At 34.8% G+C, this 10,710-nt stretch overlaps 2 pseudogenes; both read right to left on the bottom strand.

Annotated features, from left to right (window-relative positions):
* Positions 1–694: 694 nt before the first annotated feature.
* On the bottom strand, positions 695–2,974 carry LOC149553423 (DNA (cytosine-5)-methyltransferase 1A pseudogene; annotated as a pseudogene).
* Positions 2,975–2,983: 9 nt separating this feature from the next.
* Positions 2,984–5,681, bottom strand: LOC149553422 (peroxisomal 2,4-dienoyl-CoA reductase [(3E)-enoyl-CoA-producing] pseudogene; annotated as a pseudogene).
* Between the last annotated feature and the right edge of the window lie 5,029 nt (positions 5,682–10,710).

Genomic DNA, 10,710 nt, shown 5'->3' with positions numbered 1-10,710 from the left:
AGAAATAATCGTTACAACTATTTGACTTAGTAAATAAGTAACTATTCTATTCAAATTACAATATTCCTAAATAGTAGTTGGCATGCTCCACGTAGAAACACTATCCTCTACTTGAACAACTTGATGTATGTGGCCAAGTGTTTTTTGCAGGCAGTCTCTCTTAATTTTTTATCAATCCATTAACTCTCTAGAGTGCTTTTCTAACTCATTGTGATCACTTGCTTTATCTACTACAATGAACTAATGAATTTTCTTGGTGTGTCCTTAGCATTACAAACTACAAGATTCCTATTAAATTCCTTTATGGATAAGCTACAGATTGGAAGGAAAAAACACATTGGAGAAGGATATCATTCAATGTGAAACTATCAGTGCTTCCACTGAAGAAGAGTTTCCTGCTTGTTTAAGTAACAAAAAAGGAAATCACTTGTTAGAAGGTAATTTTGGTCATCCATCCATCTTTAGATATTTTTCTATGCATAGATTAATTTTGTATCTTAGAAATGCTAAATATTTCTGAGTTATTTTTGCATGTATGACAATCAAGTCTAAAATTTCTTTGCAAAGTTCTTCTAAACATTTTGCTAGCACCATTTGTTCCATCAATCTAGACATAAAGCTGAATTGAAATGCCAATAGCATAAGCTTTCCAAGAAAGAATGGAGAATAGCAAGAAGCCTTGCATTGAAGACTATCAAGAAAGGAAAAAATGTTGGGAACGTGATAGAGTCCCACTTAGTTCAACTTGAAGGCATTGATGAGTCAAAAAGACTTCGCGAGGATTAGCAGCATTTCCTATCAAAGTTCCAGTGCCTCTCTGAAGAACTCTTCCATGAATCATTTTTGTCCCATTAGATTTCTCATACATGTATTCAAAAAAAAGAATAGTGGGAAGATCCTTAGAGTGCTGGTCCTGACCTTTTAAATACACTAGAACTGCACTTCCCATAACAATATCTCCATCAGTAGAAACCATCTTATACAGGGGTTCTCCAAATGGTTTTTTACCAACAAATTGGCCTACCCATTTTATATCTTTGCTACTCAATCTGCCTCTCCTTATTCTAATGATAGGGGAGAGTTCAATTTTGTCCACCACGATCAAATCAGTCTCTTCCTCATCCTCATTGTCTTCCTAAGCATGTTCTTCCTCATCTTTCTCACCATTCTCACCATTTTCCTTCTTTATTTCATCAGACGCAAAAATTGAGTAGTACTCACTCCGGATGTGATTTATCATCCTTGTAGTAGTTTCACACATTTCTTGTTTACTAATAGTTTCAGGCCATGCATTAGCCCTAGTATTAAAATTCTTTTCTTTGACTATGACTCCCTTTTTTGTGAAAGACAGTTTTGTATCATGTCTTTGTTCCATATTAATAGAAAGGCATGTCACAAAGGCACTCCTTTGTATGCATTCATCTAGATACTCTGCAAACTATTGCAAAATGATTTGACCATGAACAACAACATACCTTTCTACAGCATCTAGATTGGGTGAGATAAAAAATGGCTCAGTTTTATCTAGGCTTGCTAGCTTCCTAATCACATCTGAGAAAGAAAGTTTTGAAGCATGACTCTGCTCCTTCAGCAATACAATTATTTTGATTGCAAGCCTGGTAGTTTTTAGAATGGGTTTACACCATGGTAAATATTTCTTAGAAGGCTTCCCAAGCCTATACCAAGCACCATCAGTGTGTATTGATATGAAGAGCATATTTGCTCCAAATTCTATTATCCATTCCTTGATAGCACTTAAATATATGTGAATCCCATGCAGCTCATTATCTTGACGATTTTTACACCCTCCAGAGTCAGCATCCAAACAATAGCTGCTACCATCATCTTCTGTCATAACACCTAAGGAAAATACCACAGCATCTACCTCAGTACCACCAAGCATTGGAAGAAGTTCCAGGGGAACAAGCCTGGAATTGGAATTGTATAAAGACCAATCATGCAACATCATGTGGGGTAGATCTTTAGGATCTAATATACATGAATCATCATAAAAAAGATATTCATCCATTTCATCTTGAGTGGCCTTATAATATGCAGACAATGGATAATCATTTGCAATTTCATCTTCATTGATTTTGATGTAGAACTTCTTCTTGCCTTGAGACTTTTGACTTGGTCTTGCGGCCATCCAATCATTCTCCTCTTGCATCAATCTTGCAAGCTTCTCATCCTTGTCATAGACAGATGAAGCACCAACAATAGTACTAGTGGAGCTCTCTGTAATTTGTATACCAACATGCCTCATATGTTTTGATTGAAGACACTCCTGCTCTAGAGCTACAAGAGTAGGCAAACTAGTAAAAATCTGATCACCTTCTTCAGAATTGTTGTCCAAACTAGTTAGTTGTTTTACAATTAAATCACCCTGAGAAAGTATGAAATCTCTCCCACAAAAGCTTCCCTAAAAACTCTTATTAGAAGACAGATCATGCAACATGTGCCACAAATTCATCCAATCCTAGTTTAGGATTACCTCCATCAGGCTTGGAAAGAGCCTTGTATACCTCAACACAAAGCATTGCTTTTCATTTAGAATACTGAAGAACTTCTTATAAGAGCCAGTAGGCTTTACACACACATACTCTGCTACCTCAATTTGAAGCCATATAACAAGAGGCCCATTTTCATATCCTGTTATGGGCCATGTTTCCACAACCCCAAACCCCTCACAATGAACCCCTTTTGATTTATCCAATAAACCTTCCTTTGGAAAAATTAATCCAAAAATATAAAGATCCATAGCATACATCATTTCTATTGGCTGAGAGGCACCCTGAGAATCATGGATTATAAAATCTATCAAGTGTCATTGTGGAGGCATTTCTTCCTGGCATTGTTCATTCACTATTAAACTAATGGCAAGCTCCTCCTCTTCCATGGTTTTTTCCTCCTTGGCTTCAATGATTGAATCTTTCGCATTTAGACGAAGTGTCTTTTCCTTGTAATTCATCATAGTGACTGCTCATTTGGGGTGTTTTCTAGCTGGTTTAGGTTCACCCTCATCTTGAACCTCGACCACATCAGCTTGGTTTTTACCAACGTTCTTTTTGGGTCTCTTTTGGCCCATATTCTCTGCACTATCAGAATCCCTGCCTAATGCCAAGTATTTCACACAGTCCTTCCAGCTTTAAAATTTCTCCCCTACTCTCACGTGAAGGGCTTATGTATTAAGGGAAAAATGTATAAACACATCATTTAGGAAAATCCAATACTTGAGTTAAATAATGAAGTGTGTCTTATATTATTCAAAACTTGCTAAAGAATACATTATTTGAAAACAACAGACCCAAGATTCCTCTCCCACCCAGAGAGATATTATTGTGTATGTGTTCAAGTATCTCATTGGGCCAACTTATGTTACTTTTCTAAGGCCCCTATGAGTGCTTCTTTCCATTGAAAAAGAAGAAAATTCAATAACCTAGCTCCTTTTCCATCAACTGTCTGCTTGCAAACAAAGAGTTTTTCATTACTAGAAGTAGAACTCGGTCACACCAAAAAACCAAGGTCTAATTAATCTGACTCCATGGTTTCTCCAAGAAGCCATGGCCTTCTCATAGGGAACTCCTCACAGTAGCACAAATTAGAACTTTAGATATGCTTCCCCCCAAGAGAATCCTCAAATATGCAAAGAAGAGTTACTCTTTGTCAAAGATAACATTCTCAGTCAAAAAAACAAAGCAGAAAAATCTTTATGCTCAAAGAACCAACCCTTATATGCAACACATAGAAACCCTCCACAAATAGAAAATTTTAAGGATTTGATTCCAAGAGAACTGGAAATCATCAATACCAGTGCAAATTTAAATGGTGTGAAAAGAATATACATCGCAATATTTTGAAAAAAGCAAGAGAATAATCAACATTTTCAAAGTGAGCCATTGTTATATGCACCAAACATAGAACTATGTAGATACGCACCAATATTACAAGGAATGCCTTACATTGAAATCACTTTTATCCTGTGATGAAACTGATCTAAACCAAGCATTGCAGTCTACTGAGATATCTGTTTCCAAAGGGACACATTCACACAATCAGTAAGGTTGGATTTTTAATTAGTTCAATGTTTGGTTTGATATGAAATTTCAAAGTCTAGAAGGAATTACTCTGGTAAGAAGCAAAATTCTGATTTTCTTGAGAACATCCACAATCAGAATCAGAACTACAAGGTTCTAGTGATGAATCTTTTGGTCCATCCAAGCTATATGGTGAAAAAAAATTATTTTTGTTCAATGTATGGCGAATAAGGGCTAACCATTTTGCAGTGGGACCATTGTCTTCTACACCCAATATGTTCCTAGCATTCAATGGCACAATTTCCTAAAATCTATAAAGAAAAGAAAGAAAACCAAATTTTTAATGTTTACAACTATGAACACTTCAAAGAAATATAATAACATGTCAATGCCCCTTATTTGTGAGGATTCATCTGGTAGATTAATTACCACTCTGAGCATGGATGAAAATGCTGATTTGAATGTTTATGTACAATTATTAAGTTTTAATGTAAAGTCCTTATTCATGCCAAAATTTAAATGAAATTGATTAGGATAGAAGGATTTTAATGAGTTCCAGACTAAGGAAAAAGGCACTGGCATAGGGAGAGCCATCTTGCACCTTCTGAGACATGTTTTGGAGATGGACACATCTCTAGTATGAGATATGTCTCCATTAATTTTCAGAAATTGAAGAATTTTGCAATACAAGTTAAAAGCAAAAAAGAGCAAATAAATAAAACAAGAATATATAATGTTTCAAGCTGATAATTTGAATGATACATAAATCCATGTAAAGTTATAGCGATTAGGTATACACCTTTTAAGAGGGACATAAACAATTGTATGATTGATCCTTTGTTAGAGAGAACCTTCACTATTAGCATTCTTGTATGACTAATATACTATTCTTATTTTCAAAGTTCTATATTATGGAATTTTCAAAAATTGTTAATTTTTTTTTTAAATACCTCCAAGTTTGTGGAAAAGAAATTTAAAAACAAATAAACCCTCCAAACAATATTTTTCTTTAAATAGCTTCCATCTCTGAGATTTGAATATTGATTATTAGATAGGTTCAAGAGATACTAACCAGTGTCAAACGCCAAATAGATGATCGCCATAGCAACATCCCATTTTTCTCCTTCTTTATAAAGAGGTTGGTTTTTCCGAAGATCACCTAGGAATTCCTTGGGTGAAAGTATGTCCATTCCAGGAATACCTTCAATTGGACTAGATGCAATACCATTTACATGTATTCCATAATCTATCCCCCACTCTAAAGCCATAGATCTTGTAAGACTATCAACAGCTGCATGTAAACAAAACATAACTTTGCTAGATAACTTGTTTAAATTATTATGTATGTAAAATGACTCTCATGTTTATGCTGAAACATTTAAATTTATTAAATAGATAATTCAAATCTTAATCCAAGAAGAACATAATGATTAAAAATGAACCTTTGTAGCAGGGACATGAATTTGATACCAGAAAGCTGAGGTACTGTATTGTAGCACTTAAGTTTAAAATAACACCAGCCTCTGAAGGAGGCTTTCCAATTCCACCTTCCCTCAAATACTTCAATGCTACTTGACTCATTGTAAATGTGCCAACAACATCAATATCCAGTACTACAACCACATGTAATTTATCTAACTTCATGCCACAGTTAGGGGGAAAAGCTAAAACATCTGAAAAGAGTTGACAAAAACTTAGCATTTCCTCCATCAACATATGTCATAATGAACTAAAAAGTATGAGTCATCTACACCCTTCAAAAACAAGTCCTTAAGAAATTATGCTTCAACAAAGAGATCAATTCAAACATCCAAGTGACTTGGCACTATTTCGCAGAACATCAATGTCAAAGCAACTTCAATAAATCACTCAACCTCATTAGGAAACTAGTTTGAATTTCTTTCCCCATCATTTTCCACAGCATAGCTAATCAACAACATGCGTGCTTAGACAATGGCAAATACTTAAGTTGTAGTATCCCTATGTGTGCTCCCACGAAGCACTCAGTCATTTCTCATCCATAGGTTTCAATACCCTCATTAGATCATCCATGTTTGAGACAATAATTGTGAAAGACTATAATGCACAATAATTAATAAATATTGTACAGATTATGGAAAAACTTAATAAATTTCTTGTGCTACTCTTTGTTTGAAGGAATTGCATCTGGGGTTTATAGCCACTTTATAAGTTATCATCATACAAAGGACTTAAATTGGATCCTCCATGGCATGGATCACAAGGCACATTCCAATTAACCAAGAAAATTATGCCTATGATATTGTCATGTCCCATGAGAAAGAAGACAATGGAAACTGCGGGCAGAACACGTAAATAGAAATCACCCTCAAAAAAGAAATCATTGAGTTCCAAAGGAAGCCTAAAGATCAATACAGTTTAGCATTACCAAATGAACTTCAAGTATAAAATCTCAAAAGAAAATAGTCAAACCAGACCTTGTGTATAGCAAGAAAAGAAAATTATATTAATGTCCACAAGGGACTAGAGATAGAAAAAGTTTAGAAAAAAGATGTAGGAAGATGAAAATAAAGCACCATGCCCCTAACACATAGAAGTTAAGGATCAATAGAGCCCCTATGTGCATTTCAAATTAAGGAATAATACTGGCTAGAATAAACAAAGCTACCATGCCTAAGAGATTAGGTTGAGCAATGTGGTCGTAATGTGAAGCTACCCTTTGGGTTTGAGCTCAGCTCATAAGTAGTAGATTCATATCATTTGAATGAGACCAATAATGCCAATGAGATTAGGTTGAGGAATCTAAGTAGTAATTTGAAGCTACTCTTTGACCTAGGGACCCATGTCATCATCAAATAATGCTTGGCTGAGGAATCTTGATCCTAATGTTGTGCTACTACAAGTGGCACCTAGCTTATAAAAAAGAAGTTTCTAACAATTACTTCTATTATATTTTGATGAAAATTAGATGATTTAACTAACAAGAAAAATTGACTAGAATGAAGTTTCAAATTTTTGAGGAATAAAGGTGCCAAATTCATGATCATGTAGTAGCACCATAAGCATCAATCAAAATTTGAACTTAGAGAATGTCCCAAGAATAAGAGAAGGACATCTCAATAGGTGGCTAACTGAAAGGCTTCAAAACAAGGCAAGGAATGCTAACATGGCTAAGAAAGTGAATGAACCAACCAATATTTCTAGTATGAATGAACAAAGCCTTCAATCCGCACAAATTCAAACAAATTATCACATCCAATCCCAAAGTCGAACAACTAGAACACTACTTCCAAATGATACCTGCAAATTTAACCTCTAAGAACAAAAGAAGAAAAAAATGCACCAGAAAATATAATCCATGTTGAAAATGTTCAATGAAAGAAATGACCACTTTCAAAACACATCCACAAATTTAGGGGCATCAAACACCAACTTTAGGATGCAACCTCAAAATTCAAAACAATAAAACATAAAATTCAATCCCCTAAAAATTAGACACCACATAAAAGTTTGAGTGGGATTTGAAGATGGATGTTGGTGTGGACGATATGATCAAAGATTATAAAGAAATAAAAGATCTGTTAGAATTTTTGGACTTCCCTGAGAACATAGCCATTCAACTGATGGATATGTTTGGTTCATGTAACTTTGAAGCTTTTGAGATGAGTTTGGAAGCTAACAAGCACATGAGATGGTTAGAAAAGAAAATTGAGTAGCATGGAGGAGGAGATGCTCAATGGACTACAACAAGTCAACACCTTTTTTATTTCCTCAAGGAAGAGAAAGAAGAATTAGAGAAGGAGATGAAAAACTCAGAGTGTAAAATTGGAGATAATGTTTCCTATGTGACACTTTCAAGATTCGTTCTCATATTCATTTGGTCGTTCATCTTGATTCTGGAAATGTGGAAATGCCTAGATGAATGGTTGCACAAATGGGAGAAAAATGGGAGCCTGCGAATGAATCTTAAGAGCCTCCAAATGAGTCGCAGGAGCCTGTAAATGAATCACAAGAGCTTGTGAATGAATTGTAGGAGCCTATGATTGAATTGCTGACCAATGTAGATAGATATGTGGTTGACTATCTTGTAGTGTGTCTTGGGTATGTGGTTAGATGCCTTGGTGTCCTACTTCTAATTTGCATGATCGTAATTATAATAACAATACTATACTTACTATTATTTGTCCCAATTGCAATAACAACTATGTTCCTCTGGAGAGATGAAAAAGAAAAGCATGGATACTATAAGAAACATGTACTAAACAAGAGATGACACTTTGTCTACATCCCTATCTTATATTCTTAGATCTTTGAATTGGAAAATGATAATAATTCTAAGGATGGTAACATTGTAATCACTGGCTTGGGAAATGAAATGATCAGTTGCTTAAGAGAGCTTATTCATGGTTGTGTTCAGCAATTAGCAGATTTGCTGATAAAACAATCCAACAAGTGGGCTAGAGAATTCCAAGAAGACAAGATAAGCAAGGCTTTAGAGATAGCAGAAAAGATCATAGCATTGATGGAGATGACAGTAATAGGGGATATCAATGTCAACCAAGCAAATAAAAAAAGAGAAAATGAAAGAGTAGAGAATGAAATTCAAATCAACTTGACAGATTGAAAGTAAAAGGTCATGCCATCTGCCTTGTTTTCAACTTATCTATCATGTACTCTAAATTCAACATCAGACCTTGTAAATCATTACATATAAGTCATTTGCTAAATGAATATTTTCTATTTTAGGTTTTTCCTTGTTTTGTTTGAATTGATAAGATGACAAAGTTAAGAAGTTTTGTATTGATTTTAAAAGTAAAAATTAAAGATATGCATGAGTTTTGCAAACTATCTTCAATGGAGAATGACCAGTCAGCCAATAAATAATCAACATGTCCTAAACACTAACTACCCACCCACACAAAATAAGAAATATATACAGAATAGCCCTAAGAATCACTTGCCTTTTGGTTTTATAATAGCCTTGTTTTTGCTATTCAAATCATAGAGTTTATCATCAAGGCCTAAAAACAATAAAACAGAAAAATAATTTTGGGTTGTCTACTATTGAATCCCAAATTTTGCAGCAGAATGTAATGTTTTCATATCCTTGTTTAACTACACTTAACAAAAATCCCATAGGCTGTCAATTAACAGATGATCTTGAGTTCAAAATATCAATTTTGATCTAAGTTCTACCCATTCTTCTTTTTTATGATGGATGGAACTCAAGATGGTATGCTTGAATATGGAATGTTCAAAATGAAATCTGCTAATTTTATTGTTTTCACATTTTGACTGAGCTAAGATTAGTAAACTTGAATATGTGGGTGTAGCATTTAAGTAGAGTTGTTCCCAAGCTTTTACTTGTTTTGATGCATGGTATGTGGACTTGGTCCCAAGGACTAGCAATGGATTCCACCCTGATGCAGGAGTAGCAAGGCCAAGGATGAGGACACAAGAAGGCACTAAAGCCAACAAGATGTGAAAATGACCATGATAGGTCATTGGTTGTAATGAGACCATGAAATGGTCCTTCAAATATGTTTTATGATCATTATGTAAGCCTAAATGGCATTATGGGAATTAGAATGTACCTAGGGTCATTTATGATGTTTCAAGGGCAAATGAAATCCTAGAAAGTATTAGGATGGTTAAATGTGGTCAAAAGGTCATGATTAGCATATGGAAAGCAAATAAGTCCAATGTACTTAGCAAAATATGTCAAATTATCAAAGTGTTAACAATAGGCCACAATAAGGGAATCAAGGAGTTAAGAAGGAGTCATTGGGAACATTGCACTATTTGAGAGTCATTAAGTCTTATTAAGGAGTATTGAGTCATTTAGGAATTGTGTTAAAAGGTCTTTAGTCTTTGACTACCCAAAGTTATGGTGCAGAACTATTATTAAAAGTTATTAAAAGTTAATCAAAACTGACACACAGACAGTTAGGAGAAGTTGGTTGGTTCCTTAGGGGATTAGGTAGTTTAAAGGTGCCAAAGGAGTCTATAAAAGTATGATGTAAATGAGTTTCAAGGAGATGTATCGAGGATTTAAGAAAGCTTTGGGAAAAAGGAAAAAAAAAGACAGTGTTTCTCTGCCACTGCAGACAGTCATAGAATAGCAACATTATATTTTGATTGTCTTTTGGTTCAAACAAGTTTTGTTTCATTACAATTTTTCCTTTTGAACATACAAATTTTTTAGAAGGTTTTCCAAATTTCTTTCCATTTGAACAGGTCCTTTGTAAAAGATTTTGCACAGCAATTTAGTGACTGTCACTGTCATGTGACAGAGAGTTAATTTTATGAGATTATTTAAAGTTTCACCTCTCCCACTACTGTAATGGAGATGTAACTCATGGGAGATTCTGTCAATATGTTAAATGTATCTATATAATGATGTTTTGTGCAGAGATATGTAGGAATGTGCAATGAGATTGGAGAAGAGGGTCTCTAGTTGAAGACATAATGTTGTTTGGGAACACTAGATGTTGGGCCAGTCAAGGTTTGGAGGTTCCATCCACATGAGGGCTGCATTTTATTGCATGGAAGGTCATTTCAGGGCTATGTGAAGGTGTTGGATCCATTGGAAGGATCAGGAAGTGTTTGGAAATGTGAGTTTGAAAAAAACCTAGGCATAGGCACCTAGGAAGGAGGGTTTGTTGGTTCAGCATGAAAACCTTGGTGGAATCTC

Source organism: Cupressus sempervirens, chromosome 6 (assembly GCF_028749045.1).
Source record: "Cupressus sempervirens isolate cs-2001-9-10 chromosome 6, ASM2874904v1, whole genome shotgun sequence".
Lineage (NCBI taxonomy): Eukaryota > Viridiplantae > Streptophyta > Pinopsida > Cupressales > Cupressaceae > Cupressus > Cupressus sempervirens.
The sequence above is the reverse complement of the archived record's forward strand: the minus strand, read 5'-3'. Positions and strand labels throughout refer to the sequence as shown.